The 21,089-nt window shown below is 34.6% G+C and overlaps 1 protein-coding gene and 1 pseudogene across 1 annotated transcript in view; both read right to left on the bottom strand.

Moving 5' to 3' along the window:
- Positions 1 to 21,089, bottom strand: part of LOC115891929 (RING finger protein nhl-1) — a 223,138-nt gene that overhangs the window by 137,840 nt on the left and 64,209 nt on the right. The gene's annotated exons all lie outside the window — the stretch shown is intronic.
- LOC115891940 overlaps positions 1 to 21,089 on the bottom strand; it is a 152,132-nt pseudogene that overhangs the window by 77,615 nt on the left and 53,428 nt on the right.

Here is a 21,089-nt window from a genome sequence, read left to right as displayed (position 1 = left end):
TATTCTTCCGCAAAGATATAAATCCATAGGCACTAAGTCCGGCGGTCTTGATGGCCAACGGCTGAGATCTCGGTTAGCTCAATTATTCTCGAAATTGGTTGCAAAAATTTGCTGATAATTTCAGCGTTCTGAAGCGGTGCCTCGTCTTGCTGGAAAAATATGTTTTCGAGTTCTATTAGGGCCGGTTTCCCTAATAAGGTGTCAAAAGCTAACTAAAACTGTTAAGTGGTGAAAAAGTGGTCAGAGCTAACTAAAACTAGTTAAAAGTGGTGAAGTTTTAAAAATTCTGTATTTCGAAGGGGACTATATTTTTGGAAAGGTAATTTTAAGTTCTTTTCATTTAATTAAAAATGTACAGGGTGTCCCAAATAAAAATCAATTTTTCGTTGACAACTTCTTAAATTGTTAATTTTAAAAAATTACATGCTTAAACCATTAAATTCCATCGTAAAAGGTGATTTGGAAATGTTTTCATAAAAATACAACATTTTCATAGTAAAGAAGTTACAGCAATTTGTTAAAATGCACATTTTTGAAAACACTTTAACCTCCGAAACGAGTAACAGATATCGATGTGCGGTTTTCAATTTTATGATCATGCTTTCACCCGTTATAATGCTTTTGATAAAAATTGAGCTCCACACACCAATATTAGTTTCCGTCTATCGCCTATAGAAAAGGGTGTTTCCCTTTAAAAGCGTCGAATTTGACCCACCTTGTATTAAGCTTGAACGGCACGAGGTTGAGGCTAGGCTTCCCTATTAGAAGATAATTAAGAAACGACTGAAAAAAGTAATAGATCACAAACTCTGCGTTTTATTGACAATTTATAACAAACATATATACTATGTTATATATTATATTATAGTTAGCGTCTCTTCTGCGGTACTTACAGTGAAACAAGATTTCTTATATTATACTTGGCCGGTAATCTACCACTTTTAAGCAAATGTGTATCATGATATGACGCGTTATGTATAATTAAGTTTCCATGATATTTTGTTTATTTAAGGTACCCAATTATATTGTGGTAAATAAGAAACAAAAATTAGCTACATATACACTGTGTCAAAAAAAATAAAACAATATTGCTTTATTCTCTCATTAGAGGGCAATTAATAAATATGTGATGAAAAAAAAGCGTCAAAATTAGTTTTGAACTGCCTATCGAATACATTTACCATAGAGTGTTTCAAAAAAATCCAAGTATCTTCCAGATGGTAAATCTGGACAAAAGAAACATCATTTATATTTACCATTATTAAAAAAAATTGGAAATAACCAAGTTATATAACTTTGGAAATTGAAAAAAATAATGAATACACTTTTAGAATCACCCTAAAGTGGCAGTCAGCTTAGTGGCGTCTGTTGCGTTATGGACAAGAAAGAATACACTTAACTTGATTGAAAAATTTAAAATCCTTCGTAATATAGCAATCTGTAATAACTGTTAAAATTAATGCTTTCAGTTTAGCTGAAAATAATTGTAAAAATGTGTTAGTGTGTGTCAAAAAATAAGTAAAAAGTTGCAATATTTATAATTTATTCTGCAGAAAATTACAACTACTGTTACCTTATAAACACACAAATATGCAGAATGTGGGTAAAGTAGGAAGTTGCAATATTGCAAGGCTTGTCAGGTCCGGAAGATGTCATTGAAAATTACCACCGATTTTTTTGGTAAAAAACTTATATGCGTGTTTCTCGGATTTGAAATATACCTGCCAGTTAAAATACTTGCGGTTATGTAAGAGACACTCTATACAGGGCGAGTCTTAAATAGAGATACAAATATTTTTTAGGGCTGGTAGATCTCGATAAAGAAACATATTTTCTCTTTACCGTTTTCAATTAAGTCCAAAATAATCGAGTTTGGTTTTGAAAGGGCGGGTTACATGTTTAAAGGTGGTAGCAAGGGTTCGCAAAGTAGCACCGTTATCCCACACAATAAATAGAAAAAGCTTACCTCTGATATCTAAATAGGATATTATGCTATTAAGTTATTATTTATTATATACTTAACGTGCAAATCCTGCTTTAGCTGTACACAACACAGAACATAGAAACCAATATCTTCCCACTTCCTTAAACACTCACATGAAACGTACGCATTTACTAACAAAATCTATCTTTGTAGCCATCGCCTTCTTCAAAATTATTGTACCTTTTATATCGGTATATGGGGTAAAAGTTTGCATTTGTTGGCTCATTGTTTTAAAGACTCGACTCTTGACTGATACATATATCTACTTGGGAAGGCAATCTTCGTTAAAGCGATTTTTTTCTTTAAACTGTAAATAAAAATGAATTGTATCAAGTTAAAAACACTTTGAAATTAGTAAACACGACAATTTCAAAACATTCTCTGGTTTCAGGTGTATATACGGGTTTTATTTGCTTTACGGCAGGGGCGCTGTAGGCGGTAGGGTCGGGACGAATTTATTAAATTAAAAAATACTTGTCGATAAATCTTTATGGTTTGAAAATGTGTAAATGAAATAACGTGGCTTGATGCAGTTTGTTTATACTTATATTTTTTATATTGTTACATGCTGTTGAAATGTAGTTTTTATGATACTGTACGCAATAATCATAACATGTCTTTGATCATAACTATCGATCTCAACAAAACAATATCAAATCTATTTTAATTTTGAACTAAAGTAAAAATCGTTTTTAATTTCATTAAGCTCATTACTTTTTTATTTGAAAAATTGCAATACATTGCGTGTGGAGTACACACAATATCACAAGGAGATGTGTAGGTAGGAAATTTTGAATTTCAACCACATGATTTTAATAGACGCAAAATCTCAGATATGTAAACATTGGATAGAGATTGGCTTGTGCTGACACAGAAGCCTATGAAAGGCATGCAAAATTGATCAAAACAATTTATTACACACTAAAACAGACATTTTATGTGTTTGTTATTAGATGTTAATCATAATGGCGCAACTAGTATTTCTGCACTTTATAGTACAGCGCATTTTGTTCCTGCCTTTCTGAATTTTTTACCTCTTTTCAGCAATTTTTTACTTGTTAATTGCATTTCGCAGATGAATAATTAGAAATATAGATCATTTAGGAAGTGGCAATAACCATGGGTGATATCAGAGGATTAATATGTGAACAGGCAGTTCTAAAAATTTTCTAAAATATACAGGAAAAATTTAAAAGAAAATGTACGATTTTCAACATCTTTTTTTGCAGAAAAACCCATAGACGTGTTCCTGTGATCGAAGTATACCACCCCTGAAAATATTTGCACTTATTTAAGACTCACCCTGTATTATGTTGTATATAAAATTGTGTCGTCACTAAATAGGTTTTGAGCAAAACATTTTTGAAGTGAAACTTCTTTACGTGCGAGTAAAAATTCAAGGCCATATGATACACGAGCTAGTGTAACGGCTTTAGAAATACGTAGTGACGCGACATGTTTATCAAAAATGTTCATATTTTATTTCACATTCTTTTGTAAAAGTTAATCAAACTATTACGTGGAAAGGACTATTTGTTAGATGTAAGAAACTATTTGTTACACGAAAAAATTATTTTTATTATTATTTTTTTATTTTACGCGTAGAAAAATATTTGTTGCATGTAAAAAACAATTTTTGATGCCTATAAAACCATATATTACACGCAAAAAACTATTTTTAGGGGTATAAAACTATTTCTTACACTTTAAAAACTATGTTTACGCCTAAAAACTATTTTTTACACGTAAAAAACTATTTGTTACACGTAAAAAAAACTATTTTTATTAATTTTTTATTTTACTCGTATAAAACTATTCGTCACACTTAAAAAAATAGTTTTTTAATTTATTACTTTTTCAGCATTTCAGACTACACTTTTTCAAACATGTTCTTCAAACCCTTCAATTTAATAGCTGTTAGTAAGAAGTTTCACTTCATATTCAAATATGCGCACATAGTTACACACATATTTTTTTTTAAAAGTCTTACTTGGACGCGGTGATTGGATGAATCGGCTACAACTATGGAGTTATCTGGCCCGACGGCGACGCCTCGTGGCCATGTGAAGCATCCGGCTTCGCTCCCCCTACTACCAATTTGGAATAGCTGTTGGCATTTCTGCAGGTACTGACTCCTAGGGGACGTACCTGCCGCTGCTGCCGCGATACCTAAACAAATTCAATATAGTCTTTATTAATTATTATGTTTATAGTTTGCGGGCGTCATAATTTCTTATTAATTCCAGGCTATATTCACACGTTCCACTTTAGAGCGACTACACGGTGGTTAGGCTGTTGTTAATGATGAGCATTTGCAAGACCAACACACCCGTGGTCTTAGTTTTGCAGTCTAACAGTGGCGCATCCAGAGAGTGGGTCTGGGAGGGGTACTGGCAGTTTAAATAAATTAATAAATTTAAATTAAATTTTCGCTCAAAGGTATTGTGAGACTATGGAAAAGAAAATAAGCTTAGATTGTTCTGGATTTTTGGCCGTTTGTTTGATATTATTAATTTTATTTTGCTTGATAATTTTAATTTATAACAGATTTGCTTATTTATAAATTTCTTCCGAAGTAATTACCCCCATTACCACTCTCGTATGCGCCTTTGCAGTCTAATGAGCAGTTTTGGTCTGATCCTGCATGTTCTAGTCATGGTCTTGGTTTTGCTGGAAGACTTCTGTAAGTTTTGTACTTTTTCTATATACAGTGTTGTTGATATGTATGGAAACGGTCGATTATTGAGCAAAGTTTACGAGGTCCCGCAAAAGTTATATACACAGTTATAGGTTTCTTAAATGCCTAACATCTTGTAATAAATTTAAGTATACAGAGATTCATTTTTTAAATAAAAAAAAAATAGATTCATTTTTTTAAATGGAACTCCTGTATATTATTAGAGTTTCAATTCGTCTCTCAATTTTAAGCAAAGAGATTGTAATGCATATAATGTACTTAAATCCAACCGTTTCTGAGATGTCGAGTTTTGATTTTGGAGAGGAAATGTTAAGCAGAAAATTTTGTAATTTATAAACTTGATATAATCTCATTTTATACATCTATAAATGCTAACTCGCAAACTAATGCTTCAAATATTATTAAGTATCACAGTTTCCGCAGAATAGCATCGTTAAATGAAACCGAACATATCGAAATTAATTAAATCGGAATTGCTAGAAGTGATATTTTCAAAGTCAATAACTCGTAAACAGTTGGTTTGAGGTACATTGTATGCAATCTCTATTTTTGCTTAGAATTGAAGGAAGAATTGAAATATGCAATAATATACATCAGTGGGTACCATTAAAAAATGAAATTTTGATGTGCCATGACTTTATAACGGATCCTGTATAATTAAATTGATTACTCGCCAATAGACATTTTAAACTCTGTAACTTCTTGCGTCTCGTATTTTATACCCAATAATCGACCGTTCCATACATATCAGCGACCCTGTATATATTTTTACTAGATTCACTTTCTAAAAATAAGTAAATGAAACTTTAAACAAAGAAATAATATTTTCTGTGATGAAAATTATTTATTACTCAATCTACTGAGTGTACTAGAGGTTTACCGACAAATGCTGTTTTTATTTTTAGTTAAAAACTGAAAAAAATCTAGTTAAGGACTCACTTGTTGAAGTTCCTATCACACCATGTAATTTTATAAGTTAATTGCGTTAACATAAGAACTGTTGTTGAAATCGCCAAAATCCGACAAATTTATTTTATGTGATTTGTACCAGTCTTGGTCTCGATTTTTCTTTCAGATCTCAAAATCCGGGGACCAGAACTGGTCTTGATTCCACTAAACGTCGAATCGAACTGAACAACAATATCGAAAATTACCGAAAATCCGGTGACTCATCGCGATGTCAATAGGTGGACGCAACCAGCATTTTGGTTCATCAAAGGCGTGACTAAATTTTGGTTAATTTTAAATTTTGAAGAAGCACTCTTGTAGCTTTTGATTTGAAGAAAAACACATTATTTATTATCAACATCTTCATATAAAAGTTAGATACAAAATGAATGCGAAACTCTCAGAAGATGGATCAGCTGCATACCGACCGATATGTCTTTTAGATATAGAAGGAAAACTATATGAAGAACTCGATCGAATAGAAACTCTTTCAGCGCGCCAATATGGTTTTCGAAAAGGTAGACAAACAATACATGCGATCGAACATGTACTTCTTATTGCCAGATAAGTAGCAGATTGTGCGCCAAATGATGAAAATTATGCGCAGTAATTTCTCTAGATGTGCAAAATGCGTTCAACAGTGCTTCGTAGCAGATCATTCTGAACGAAATGCAGAAATGGGGTATAAGTTCGTCTCTGACTAATATGGTGGCATCTTATCTCTCTGAAAGGACAATTTTAATTGAAGGCGATACTGCTAAAAGGCAGATTAATGTAACCGGTGGAGTGCTACAGCGGTCAGTACTTACAGACCTTACTTCAGACCCAACACTATGGAATATCCAATACAACGACCTACTGGAAACAGTTATGCCCGAAGGAGTAACACTAATCGGCTTTGCCGATGACGTAGCGATTGTGGTAACGGCCAAAAACGAAAAGACTGAGTGTGCTAGTGTGATGAGTGTTGCTAATGCAGGACTACAAAGAGTGGCCAACTGGATCGAGCGCAAAGATTTAAAACTAGCACCGAGCAAAACTGAAGCGGTTTTATTAACCACCAAGAGGAAACTCTCTCATATATCATTTGAGCTTCTCGGTACAACAATTTCACCAAAAAATGCAATAAGATATCTTGGAGTTTGGCTTGATTCAAAGCTTACATTCGGCGTGCATATAAATCAAGTTATACGAAAGGCGGAACGAACTTTGACCGCACTGGGTAGACTGATGCCTAATATAGGAGGACCACTTGCTTCCAAACGTAGAATCTTAGCCTGTGTGCTTACCTCTCAACTGTTATATGCCGCCCCAGTGTGGCACTTCGCAATATCAAAGGGATATATAAGGCAAAAACTTAAAGCTATACACCGTAAACTGAACCTCAAGATCTGCAGTGCATATACAGGGTGGGGCATAGAAACTTCCTTTTTTTGCGATCACACTGTAACAGCAGGTGAGATCGTAGAAGAGTGGGGAAACAGGCGCTGAACGCAGGCACTCGGCAACTTTTGTTTTGTATACGCTGCAGTCGTAAAAATGAGGTGGACAAGAGAACAGCGTGCATTTGCAGTGGAAGCGTATTTTTCGAGCAATTCATTTGTGGCTGTGCAACGAGCGTTCCGTGTCCGCTTTGGGATTCAGCCCAGGGGTGCAGTTCCCGACCGTAAGTCAATTCTTTTGTGGGTAGAGAACTTCAGAACAACCGGAAATGTGATCAAAAAAGGCCCGGGACGACAAAAGACCGTTACATCGCCAGAAAATGTTGAGGCAGTTCGACAGTCCATTCTGAGATCTCCAAGGCGCTCTGCTCGCAAGCATGCGGCAGCCCTAGGAATAACTAACCGATCAATGCGTCGAATACTTCACAAAGAGCTTCACTTTCATCCATACAAAATGGTTGTTGTGCAAGAACTGTTACCCCGTGATTTTCATAACCGCGTAACGGCATGCGAAACTTTATTGGAAGATTTACCCCATGACGCACTGGTTTTCTTTAGTGATGAAGCACATTTTCACCTATCCGGCTGCGTCAATAAGCAAAATATGCGCTATTGGAGTGACAATAACCCTCGAGAACTTCATGAGAGGCCCCTGCACAGTGATAGAGTGACAGTCTGGTGCGCGATGTCTAGAAATGGGATTATTGGTCCTTTTTTCTTCGAGGATGATAATGGAGGAGCAGTTACCGTCAATTCACAGCGGTATGTGAACATGTTGCAAACTTTTTTACCACGTCTTGAAGAATGGAACGAAAATGTGTGGTTTCAACAGGATGGTGCAACCGTCCACACATCCCGTGCTTGTATGGAAGTTTTAAGGGCAATGTTCCCCGGGCGACTCATCTCTCTTCGGGGTGACATCACCTGGCCAGCGCGCTCGCCTGATATAGCCCCCTGCGATTTTTTTTTGTGGGGATATCTAAAAGCGGAGGTTTTTAAACATCGCCCCACAACCCTTCTGCAGCTAAAAAATTGTATTCGGCAAGAAATCAAGAAATAGCTCAAATTCCACTAGCTATGTTGGAACGTGTAATGGGAAGCTTTCAAAATCGAGTACAACAATGCATAGATAATGGAGGGCACCATCTTCAAAACGTTTTGTTTAAAACAATATGAATTAAAACTTTCAATTGCATATATTCATTTTTAGAAAATAAATATTTTTTATAAGCAGTACTTGTTTTTAATTTGCTCTCGGAAAAAAGGAAGGTACTGCGCCCCACCCTGTAGAACCGTCTCCGCTGAAGCATTAAATGTCATATCCGGGGTGCCGCCTATTCACCTACTTGTAGAGGAGAGAAGAGAGAGATACAAAAGGACATCAAAACTGGAGACAAGAAGCATACTGATGATTGAATGGCAAAAGGAATGGGATCTAGATAGATATGGTAGATGGACACATGATCTCATACCAGACATTAATACCTGGTTAGATAGAAGCTTTGGAGAGACGGACTATTTCCTAACACAAGCATTGACAGGGCACGGATGCTTTAACAACTATTTGCATAAAAGGGAGAGATCCACCTCAAATTTGTGTATGTATTGCAAGGAAGTTGACAGTGTCGAACACACACTATTCCTCTGCAATGAATGGAAGCAGTTTAGAAAGTCATTCCAACGGGACAGTGGTGGACAAGTCTTTAATGCTAAACATATGATGCAAGGGCTGCTAAGCGGTGAAACATCATGGAAAATTACATATAGATGCATTCGAGAAATAATAGAAACTAAAGGAAATAGAATGCGGGGCCTAACCGCATAGACATCCTTCCAGCTGAAGTAATGCCCAAGCGGTTTCCAGCTGGATAGAGTCATGAAATGCGAGGAGGGTTTTTAGTCGGTAGGAATCCGGCACAACCCAACTATGGTGTCTTATGCGGGTGCCCTGCTTCTCTCAAGCAAAAAATTCCGTCAATTATCCATTTTGATAATCAATTGCTTGCAATCAGCACGTAACAATAATTTAACCGTGGTCAGTTTTTTGTGTCATATGGAAAACGCACGTGTGAATGGAGCTTACTATTGTCTGCAACAATTTTCGTACAAAAGTCGTAAAGTTGTTCATGTGAATATAGCCTAAGAAAAACATAAATGTAATACCGTATGATCAAAAAAAAAAAAACGGCGTCAGCGATGGCTATGAAATGAAGATCCTTTTCATTTCTCCTATGCAATGTATATGGGAGATGTCATCGGTGTTCATTTCCAAGTCAACTGGACGCCGTTTTTCGATCATACGGTATAATATTAACTTGTCAAATATGGGATGACATGCGAATGGCCTCGTTTTTATTGTTTATTGTTTAAATATTTTTTAAAAAAATTTTGTTGGCTGTCTTGTAGAAAAGGCGACTTAAAATAAATTTACTATTTTTTAAAATTTAAAAAATCTCGAAATTGCAACAAAAATGGGTCTCATATTTTTGACCAACATTTTTAACCAGTTTAACCTTGTTAAGCAATTTTGTTATTTAATCTAAAAATGCAACGTTAGATATAAAATCATAATGGCAAATACAGCGTCAGAGTGTATTTTTTACCTAACAAATTTAAATATCGGGTTGTAATCCAAAATAATGTAATCCTGTAATAAAAAACCACTTGTTACATCGACTATACTGTATGTAAAGCCATATACCATACTGGGATGGAAAAAAATAATCACATAACCATGTACTCTATGATCGAAAAAAAATGGCGGCAAAGAGTTGAAGCCCTAAACATGATTTGCTGGGTCCATACTCCTTATTAGCCTTAAAAATATTGTGATTTATTTTTATATTGAGTAAAATTAATTTTAAATTTTGAGAAAAAAATAATTTTTTGGAAATAGATTTGTGTGTCCGAAATTGTCCTATTCTTTTTTAATCTTTTTATAATTTGTGTTAATTTTACGTAAATTTTTAGTAAATGACGTCTAGAGGTTGACCTCGCGAAAATTTTTGTCGCGAAAATGTTTTTGATTGTCATTCCCCAGCGGTCTTTGGCGCCCCTTTTTTTCGATCAACATGTTTATGTGATTTTTGAGTATATTATTTGAGCATGAGTTTGGTGGTTCATGATTTATTAGTGGTAATATCACTAGATATTTATCATTCCATAGTTGATAAGCTGTATTCTAAAATAATTTTATTAGTATTTATATTTGCCCTTTCAGGTTGTAATTTTGGTAAAAACAACGCATTTTTTAGTTAGGAAAATATTAATGATGGATTAAAGAGTGATTTTTATTATTTCATGTTTCAAAAAATTATGTTGATATGTATATTGTTATATGGTCATAGTGATAAATCTATCAGCTCTTTTATTTTATTAAAGTTATTCGTTCATTAAAGAAGCTATTTTTTGTTGTAACTTTAAATGACACGTGAAACATATTTTTATATGAAAAGTTGATGAATAGCAGAGGAGAACCATTAGTTAATATTTATTCAATAATTAAGAACTATTATTTATTATTTTATATATATTAATATATTCAACAATTTTTATTATTCTAAATCAAAATTGGTCTTGGATAATTAGTAAATACACCATTTACAGGAATGGTATTTAATTATGAAGTAAAATACAAATCATATATTTTTTTTGAAAATTGCTTTGTGTTAATTTTAATAGTGATATCACATATTTAGCATAAAAAAGTGTCATGCGTGCACTAAAACCTTGGGTATAGATGATTTCTAAGGCCCTAGTCGTACATACGATCTTTATACTGGCAAATTGTTCTCTGTGTTTTTAGTTGGTTTTAGTAATTATTAGTTCAGCAAAAAATAATGTGGTGTGTGTGTTAAGTGAAAGAGTGTTTGAAAAAAATGAGTAGTGTAAAGATGAATGATTTTTGTTACGAAAAAAAAATTGTGTATTGTTATTAAAAATAATAAAAATAATTGATTTAAATTTGAAATGTTAGTTACCTAAAATGGAATGTTTAGGTCGATGTAGTACAAAGATTGTATAATAAAGGTAAAACCAGGTCTTTAGTATTAATGAAGTTTCATAGCGAGCGTAAAGCAGCATATTTACCGAAACCATCTCCATCAAATAGACGGGAGTCGCTTACTCACCCAGTGTTTTAGCGCGTGTTATTCGGAAAGTCAGAAATGGTTATGGATTCGCAGATGAAATAGTATGGAGGAAGGGGCAAGAACGTAGTTCTGAACCTCGCCCGCTACGATCACGTTTAAAGGCAAAAGGGTCACTTACCGGCTGCCGCCGTAGTTGCTATATGGGTAGTGGGGGAGCCTTGCATGTTTTTTTGGTCGTCGTCTGAGCTGGCCAGGTCGGTGGAAGAGCGCAGCGGCAGGCCCAAGGAGAGCCTGCGCGCCGCAGCCGACGACGATGCACTTCCGGACGTTTGGGAGCCTCCTCCCGAAGCCGACTCTTTATCTTTGCCGCCGCTTCTGTTGCCGTACTTGTTCTTCAAGTAGCGGGCCCAGGAGCTAAGGGCTGCTCCGTCCTTTTCATTCGAAGCCGAAGCGGACTGTCGTTCCGGCGAGCTGTCCCTAGATTTAAGGGCGTGCGAGGATCGGCTCCTTGAGAGATCATGCGCTGATGCCGAAGTGCCATAACCTCGCGACGCTAAGTACGCCGTAGGGTTAGATGTGGTCGGGGAGATCGGAGTAGCAACGTTATCTTCTGCGTCAGTCTCCATCTCCAGGTGGCGGCTGCAACAGGTGCCGAAATCGCGCATGCGTTGGCTGGTAAAAGCGTTGCAGGATCGCGGATATTTTGCCGTATTTCCATCGTGGCTGCGGGGTGCTGTTTTGGTGTGTAATCGCTGTAAATTAGGCGGAACGCGGAACTTTGCTTTTCATTTGAAATACTGGTAGCGGCAGCGGGGAGGTTCCTCATCGGTTGTGGTCGTTCGCCTTCTACCTCCATACCTGTTTGCGCTTTCCTCCGGAGTCGAGTACTTTGATCTATTTAAAGGAGATCCGTCTTTTCGGCCGTGATCCCTAGCATTAGCGCTGCGAGCGAGCAAAGCCCCGATGTCGGACTTGATCATTTTCTCTTCGGTTTTCTTACTGGAAGGTTCGTCCGACTCCTCTTCCGTTTCTGTTTCTTCTTCGGTGGATGTTTCGCTTTCTTCGTCTTCGTCTTTTGGTGTCGGCTGCGGTGTCGAAGTCTTGTTCAAAAATCTACTTTGAAAAGGTTTTGGTTGTTCTTTGGCACTTGCGGATGAAGTTCTACTACGGGTTTCGGCTGGCACTTCACTTCTAGCCAGATATTTTTGTTTTACTTCTTCGGTAGTAAAAGGTGCACCGGTGCTTCGTACTGCTCCCGAAGAGGACGATTCAGCTGAAGAGCTCGAGTCACTACTAGCTGAACGAGCGGTTTTCTTGTGCGATGCATCAGAAGACCTGCGCGTTGCTGGTGGGGCAGGTTTTGTTTGCGCTTGTTTTCTTTGCTTTGTTGTTGTTAACGACGCGGTCGCGGTACCATCTGACTCTTCAGTACTGGACGGTGCCTATAGAAAATATTTTGTTAGGAGAAGAATCTTGCATACATCTTCATGCTTCACACCAAAAACAACAGAAAGCATATACACTTTAAAGTGTGGTTTTAAGCGTAGAACGGAAGAGAAGTAACATGCCAATGTGTGACTATTTGCCGGTTAATTTTGTGTGTAGTATCACTATGGACGGCAAGCGGTTTAAAATTACTCTACAAAACGTTCTAAACGGACCTTACATTCTAAATTATTCTAAACTTATATAATCAGGTACATACAAGAGGTTACGGCTCATCGAGACTCACCTCGGGGGCGTTAAGTTTCCTCTGAGTTGGGAGCCTCTCCTCGGTGGTTGTTCGCTCTGCAGGCCTTGTCTCTGGGGCTGTTTCTGTGGACGTTGTGGCCCCCTTGTTTTGCTTTTTAATTTTCGATATTTCATCTTCCTCGCTCACTTGTCGCGTGGCGGGCGGTGGAGGTCTCTTTGTAACGACTTGCGGTTGTTTAGGAGGTTGTAGTGTGACAGGGTTCCTTTTCCTTTTTCCTGTAGGATTTTTCCTGCAATTTTTTTCATTACATGAGGGAGAATCTGCTAACCTAGTGATTCCACTGAGGGGGCCTTTGGTGACATCTTCTGTGTCTAGTGGTCGTTCTCTTTCATTTTTGTGTTGTTGTTCGTGGAATCGTACTCCCCTTGATTCGGTATCTGAGTCATCGTCGGCCATAGTATTTCTACGCCTAAACCGACTGCTGTACTTCGATCTGGCTGATCGATCGTGATCATAATCATCACCATAATCAGCACCACTACGGCCATAACTGGAACCGTATCTGTCAGTTTTTTCTGGCTTTTGTGTGCGTTCGCCAAATTTGCGTCCACTCAGGACATTATCTTGGTCCTGATCGCCGTAACCTCTTTCGTAACCTTGATCCTGATTTCGGAAAGCTAGTCTGTGGTCACTTTTTGATCTCATCAATCCAGGACCAGGAGGTTGTAGCAGGCCAGTACTTGTACCTTGTGAAAAAGGACTGCTACTGCTGGCAATGTTTAAATCGCCATATCCGGCAACGTGTAGAACAAGTTGATTGGGATCGTGCCCTAGTACTAATCTAATTTTTCTCGTGTAATCAGTATTCTCATATTCAAAATTTCGAATAAATTCTATCGTTTTTAGGAAAATTTCTTTAGCGTCCATTAGTTCACAGTCATCCCAAATATCTACACTTTCGTTCATATGTTTGTCAGCTAGATCACAATTGCTTAGAATATTCGAGATTTCTTGTTCTAAGTTATCTTTCAAACCGGTTAAGGTCCGCATTTCGGTACCTAGGTAGCGATCGATCTCTTTTCGCAAATATTCGGTACGATCTTTCAAAGCCTTGTTGAGCCTTCTATATATTTCTTCTACTTCTTCTCCAACGGAAAGGCAGTTTGTTTGAATATTCTGTACATTCTTCTCGACTAGGTTGAGACTGTCTTGTAACCTATGAAGTCCCCTTCGAATTTGATTATTGATCCTACTGATTTCTCTGCGTAGTATCTCCATGTGGGCTCCCTTACATTCGTCACAGATTTTCTTGTCACCAGTGGTGACAAAACTAAATAAGATTTCTCAGGTAGACATTGCACCGTTCCATCACTTGACCGCTGGTAGGATCCGGCAGCTCTCCTGTAATTTCTATGTGGAGTTCGAGAAATCGTTGCAGGGTGACGTTGGTGGGAAAACCTTGAACTCCTTGATAGGGGATTCTGTGTTCTGCGCGACATTCTGGACATTTCACCTGCGAAAGAAGAGAAATACTTAATTAAGTATGATATATGAGTAACATGAAAAGAAAGCAGTTTTAACTCAATATACAGAGTGTTTTCAAAAATATGTCCCATCTTTCATTAAGGAGATTCCTTACTTAAAATAAGATTTATTTTCATATCAATATAGGTCTGGTTCTGCTTTGTTTCGTAGATACAGGGTCCTTTTTTTCTTCCAAGGATCAGTTTTTCTTCCAGTACTTTTAGTTTTGTTTCGAATGAAATTTGAGCGTAAGTTACTAAAAATGCGACATATTTTAAAGCTAAAAGTGTCGACATATTCACCAGGGACGTGCATATGGATTATCCTTGAATATTTTTCTAAAAAGCATGTACACCACTGGTTTTTGTTCTCTTGTTAACGAAATAGTGTAACCAGTTTAATGCCGATTAAAGTTGTCTCTTAATATTTTGTCGATTCCGGCCTCCTTGATGGGAATAAACGCAATTTCATTTATTTGCCCTTGATCCAAGTCTAGTAGCAACCCATAAAAAAATTAAAGTCATTAACTTGCTAAAGCTTTAAATGAGTACTCATTGATTCCTCATCAAAAAATATGAAAAAGCTCTTATAAAGGTTAAATTATGGTAAAACTTTTTAAAATGAGTAATTCATTTTATATAATTATCTTAAATACCATTATATATATTTTTTATTTGAAATTCCTGGAGTTGGACTAACAGTATTAATAACTATGGTAATGATAGTTAATAATAATAGAATTAATTAAAATATATAAATTAAAGTGGCGTGTAAAATTGCGTTATCTCATCAAAGAGGCTGAAATCGACAAAATATTAAAGAGAACATTTTAAACGGCATTAAACTGCTGACACTATTTCAACCTAGAACAAAATCAGTGGCATGCCCGTTTTTAGAAAAATATTCCGTGATACTTGCATATGCACGTCCTGGTGAATATGCTTAGACACTTTTAGCTTTAAAATATTCAGTAACATTTTTAGTAACTTTCTCTGAAATTTCATTCAAAAGCTAAAAGTACTTGGAGGAAAATTATAATAAAATCAAAATATTAACTCTTTAACACCCTGTATCTACGAAACAAAGTAGAATCGGACCTATGTTGATATGAAAATTAATTTTATTTTTGCATTGAATCTCCCCACGAGAGATGGTACATGTTTTGAAACACCCTGTATGGCTACCACAAAAAGTTTGCAACAATTTTGTATTTTTTTATTGGTTATTGTAAAAACAGGGTGTTATCAGTTGAGTAGTATTATTAGTAGTTCGAAATAAACTATATTGAGCGAACACCAATCAAGCTCAAAGTTTTCTCCTGTTTGTTCAGTTTTTGTTTGTTTTGGTTTGGATTAGTTGGTTTTATTGCAAAGATCGGTATAGCAAATTAACATTTTTTATATTTTTACAGTCCAATGTGAGGCAGAAGAAAAAATGAGTATAATATGTTTTAATTTATGTCAAATGTCAAGTTTCTGTATACTGGTTAATATGTGATAATTTTTATATAGTCTCTGATATATATCGAGATTGCACGTCTCAAGTGACTAACCTCCTATGAATTTTTATTTTTTCAGATAAAAAGAAATGCGAGAGATTTGGAATGTTAGTATATGACATAAATTAGGATTGTTTGACGTATTCAATTGTTTTTGATCACTTTCTTGATCACTTTCGTTTCTCCCGAAATGACTACCCACAACTTTTATTTTTAAATAGCACCCTCAGTTTTTTTTATTTTTTTATACTTTATTCGATAGAAATGGCCTCTGAATAGAATGACATATCATACGTCAACTTGACATTTTCTCATATAGTTTATTTGAAATTGTAACATGCGGTTCATAACGACAATTTGTCTCAAAATACCATAAGTATAAATAATAATAAGTGTGTGGTACCAAATTATTCGTAAAAAATGCTTTTTCCAAATATGCTACTAGGCCACCCTCGTTTCATTTGGAAAAATTAAGATATTATGATTAAAAATACGATTTGGGCATCTTTTAACCAGCCAAGACAAGACACGAAAAACATTAGACGATCAAATCCTATTTTTCCAGGCTCATTGATTAAAATTAATGTTTTATCACAGTCACGGCACTCTAGATTGAAATTTAAAATACAATTTTTTAAAGCGCAAATGGCAAGGATTGACATAATATGTCATTCTATTCAGGATGTCATTTTCTATCGAATAAAGTAGAAAAATACCGAGGTGCCATTTAAAATCAAAAGTTGTAGTCATTTTCGGTGAAACAGAGTTGCCAAGAACAATTGAATGCGTCAATCAATCTAATTTATGTCATCTATTAACATACTAAATCTTGTTTATTTAAATCAAAAAGTTATTGGGGATGAGCCACTTTGAGACGCACAGTATTTTGGAAGAATTTACATATCGATGGAAATCAATTTTAGATAATCAGTTCTGAAGAATTGTTCTTGCACATTGTCTACCCCATTTGATTAATAAATTATTTGTCATTCTTTTTTAATTGCTGCTGACGGTTATTACATGACTCATGGCAAAGTAGTACTTTGGAATTGCTGCATAGTTTTCTTTATAACACAATTATACAAGAGGTTCGTTCCATTTATTCCAGACTTTTTGATGATTAGTGATTTAAATGTTACACTATTAGTTTCTTATTTTCCAAACATTTCTGAATACAATATAACAATTAAGATTAATTAAACCATTAATGTAATTAATTAAAAGCAGAGACATACCTGACGTCTTACGTAGTCGACCAGACCTTCCAAACAGGGTTCCATACAAAAACTATGTTGGCATGGTAGTAGCTTGGGATTTCTGTAGCGATCCAGGCAGATTGCGCAGGTCAGAAGTTGCTCAAATTGTTCCATTTTTAGTGCTCAGTCTGGAAAAATAAAATATAAAATTAGTAACAGTGAAATGAGACTTTTTAGAGAAATAATGCATTTCATTTAACCTATGTTGATTTGAATTACTGTTGTAGAGCCCTAATCGTTCATCTAAAAATAGAAGCTCCCTAATAGAATAACTGCACCGTTTTCACAGAGAGGGCGTAGTTATGCACAAAAACGCGTTGCCGCTAACACCGGGAAAGGAAGATGGCTGTCAATTTTAGAAATATACGGCTGGTAATTCATTACTACGACTTTAATTAAAAGTATGGAGTAAAATAAAAACTAAAACAACTGACAAGAAGAATAAAGTCAAAAGACCCAGATGAGAATATGGCGCCCAACGTGGGGCGTCTGTACGCCAACCTCTTGTCCACAGGTTTAGTTTTTTATTTACAATCATCAGGATTTTAGTTTTTTATTAAAAATGTTTGGAGATTTTTTAGTTTTTAGTTAAAAAACATAATTTGTTGATAATATGGCAAGAGAGGTAGTAGATTAAATTTACAGAAAGAAAATCCAGATAAGATCAGTGGTTCTCAAAATTTTAGCAAAAATTTTTTTTGGAAATATAGTAAAATAACTCAGTTATTTTGGTTATTGAAAACGACAAAGAGAGAAAATATGTTTCTTTTATCGAGATGTACCAGTCCTGAAAATATTTGCACTTATTTAAGATTCACCCTGTATTTTTAAGATATCACCTCAATGGAACATATCCCTAAAGATCTTTTAAAAAACTTTTATAAACAAATTTTCATGAAATGGAAATTTTAATTTTATAATAAATTTTAAATATACACTTTAACAATTTTCTGAACTGTAAAATTTATAATATATTTTTTTATATTTTATTGAGATATTGTTTGGAATTTTGTAATTATTTTGATTGAAGTTGCTTTGTTTACTATCAATTGAAAAATAAAATTAAAATAAATAAGGTTATTTACTTAATTTTTTGAAAATAATTCTAGGGTTTTCGCCACTGGAAGAAAATCTACAAAATAATATAGTTATTTTTTTGAACAGCACTGCATTAAAAAAAACACTGACCAGCTGGTTTCTGTTGGGATTCAACACAGTGGTGTTTACAAAAAATATCTTTTTTTATTTTTTAGATTTCTAGGCATGGAAAGAGCAGAATTATTTATAAAGAAATGAACCCGCCACAAAGGTATAGACATTAATTGTTATTTATTTCACAATTCACCATTTTCTACTACTTTCGTACGTTCTTAAGCTATATTGTAGCTTCACTAAAATTATGTTCAAGGCATAGGGCATACTGGGTATAATAAACTCTATAAAGGCCCATAAAGACCATAATTTCAGCATTATATTTTTAAGTTGAAAATGTGGTTCCTCCCTCTAAGAATAGATATGAGCATAACCTAATACCTTTACGTAATTTACAGCCTCTAAAAACAGCCTATCTGACCTATTAGCTATTATAGCAGTAGATAAATCGAATAGTAGAGACCATTCGTCTCAATATTATTTGATAAATTATCGGTTTAATAAAGATACTTTACTTCGGACTCTAAAGAGTAACACAGACTGTGTTTTCGCTGGGCGGTTTTGTTCGACGAAAGAATATTCTTGCAAAAACGTCGAACTTCCTTTGCACACATATAAACAGTCTTATGAAAACACAGCGACATGAAGATTCGACATTTTTTACGGAATAAATTTCTCGTCAGAGAGGCAGAGTACATCCACCACTGAGAAAAACGATAGTTTTTAAAACAGTTTGCGCCTCAAACTTTTGACTTGCAGAAATAAAGACAAGAATTAGACAAAATCTAGTTCAACTTGATTATTTTCGGTTTTGTTGACCAGCAAGAACGACAGTTTTCTAACTTACACTTTACCTACACGTTTTGTTCGTTAAAGAAAACTGCATAGCATAAAGGCAGTGTATGATTTCCTTAACATACAGAATTTCTACGTCACCACTTTAAAAAAAAAGCGTCGGACTCTAGTCCCACGGAGACCGAAGTGTCGAAAAATATGATGTAGAGTAATGCGTGTTATTTTTCTCAGATATACCATCTTTATATCCTAAAGGCCTAGGGGCAATGACCGTTATTACGTTTTTCCCTGGTTTGACAAAAAATAGAGGCCATTTTTTATGTATACAAAGGACAATAGAAAACGTTTTTAGAACAAAACATTTCAGTAAAATTTTATCTGAAAAAATTATAAAAAAAAAAAGTTATGGGGTGAGTCACTTTTGAGAAAGACTCGGTCGACTTTACATATAATCTTCCTTGAAAATGTCTTGAAAATTCAAACTAATTCATTGTTAACTCCACAGCATATATTAAAATAGAGTTTTGATTACAATCTGAATTAGCTGAAAAGGATTAAAGGAAATTTGTATGCTAGAAAGAGCCAAGGTCTTTCAACTCTGAAAATTCTTTTTATTCAACAATTAATGACGAAAAGCGCGTTGGAAGCAAACTTTAGGAGTAAAATTTATTTATTTAATGTAAAATTTTACTGGACTTTTGCGTGTGGTATACGAGAATATATCATTGTTAAAAGATAGGTTGGATTAAACTTGAATTTATTAAGAGAAAAAGAGAAAAGATTGTTGTAAATTATAAAGCTTATTGGTCTGATATGAATATTCTAAAGTCATTCTTTTGTATTCCTTGGTTAAGATAGAGATTGGAGTATTGTAATAAATTAGCAGTTATATTTTTTACTCTACATTATAGTTATAAATCAAGGTAAATAGGAACATATAGCAAATTTATTTTAATGGTAAGTTCTAATTTCTTTATTTTAGACTTCCTAATTCGAGTAAAAGGGAGAATAATTAAAAAACGGCCAAGTGCAGGTCGGACTTGCCTCGAAGTTCAAATACAAATTTGTAGCAGGCTTGCCACCTTGTGTATTTAAAAAATCAGGACAGCACTAGTGCAACCTTTTTCTTAAATGTCAAATTTTATGAGGCCATCGAATTTTGAAACAATATTTTATGCCTTTAAAAAAACTATTCGAGGAATTTATAAATGAATTATGTAAAATAAAAATGAAAAGTTGAAAACAAAATTAGAAAACAATCAATTAAATCTAAAAAAACAACTAGAACAAAACCTAAAGAAAGTTAAAAGTTTCAGCTGCATAATCTGTATAGTGGCTTTGTTAGTTTATTTAATTATTTTAAAATATTAATTTTGCAGCAAATAAAACACTACTAATTTACCACAAAACATCAAAACACTTTAAAATATAGCATACTTAGTATACACAAGCATAAAAAGGCCTTAACCCCTACAAGTGTGCTAATTTCATTAAATACTTTACTTTTTAAAACTGGACGCGTTTCGTTAACCAGCAGTATCATCAGCAGATGATGAAAAGCGATGGTTAACTTCAATTTATGGTTAGCAGAAACTAGCGTCAACCTTAAAACAAAAGTATTTTGGTGTGTTATGAATTGAATTAGTGTTTTATTTTCTTGTTGTAACACCACGGGTTCCCACCTCCAACTGTAATGAATATTTTTTATTTTTTTTTGTTGCTGCAATAATAAGAGCCTTGTTATTTTTAATAAAATCTAAAAATTCTTATATTCGATATACATTAAAATCAAATGAGATTTGAAGTTTCGTTCTAATGAGGTTAACTGAATATCTATTTCTAGCGTCTGTCTACTTCAACATGATATGTGAAAATACATAAATAACAACCTTAAACAATGAAGGCATATAATTTACTCTAGTTTTAAAAATACTTTATTTTTTTTACCTATAATTTTTATATCCTTTCTGGCAAATTTCCTTTACCTTTTAAAAATACTTTATTTTTT

Source organism: Sitophilus oryzae, unplaced genomic scaffold (genome assembly GCF_002938485.1).
Source record: "Sitophilus oryzae breed Bouriz unplaced genomic scaffold, Soryzae_2.0 scaffold_1203_pilon_pilon, whole genome shotgun sequence".
Lineage (NCBI taxonomy): Eukaryota > Metazoa > Arthropoda > Insecta > Coleoptera > Curculionidae > Sitophilus > Sitophilus oryzae.
The sequence above is the reverse complement of the archived record's forward strand: the minus strand, read 5'-3'. Positions and strand labels throughout refer to the sequence as shown.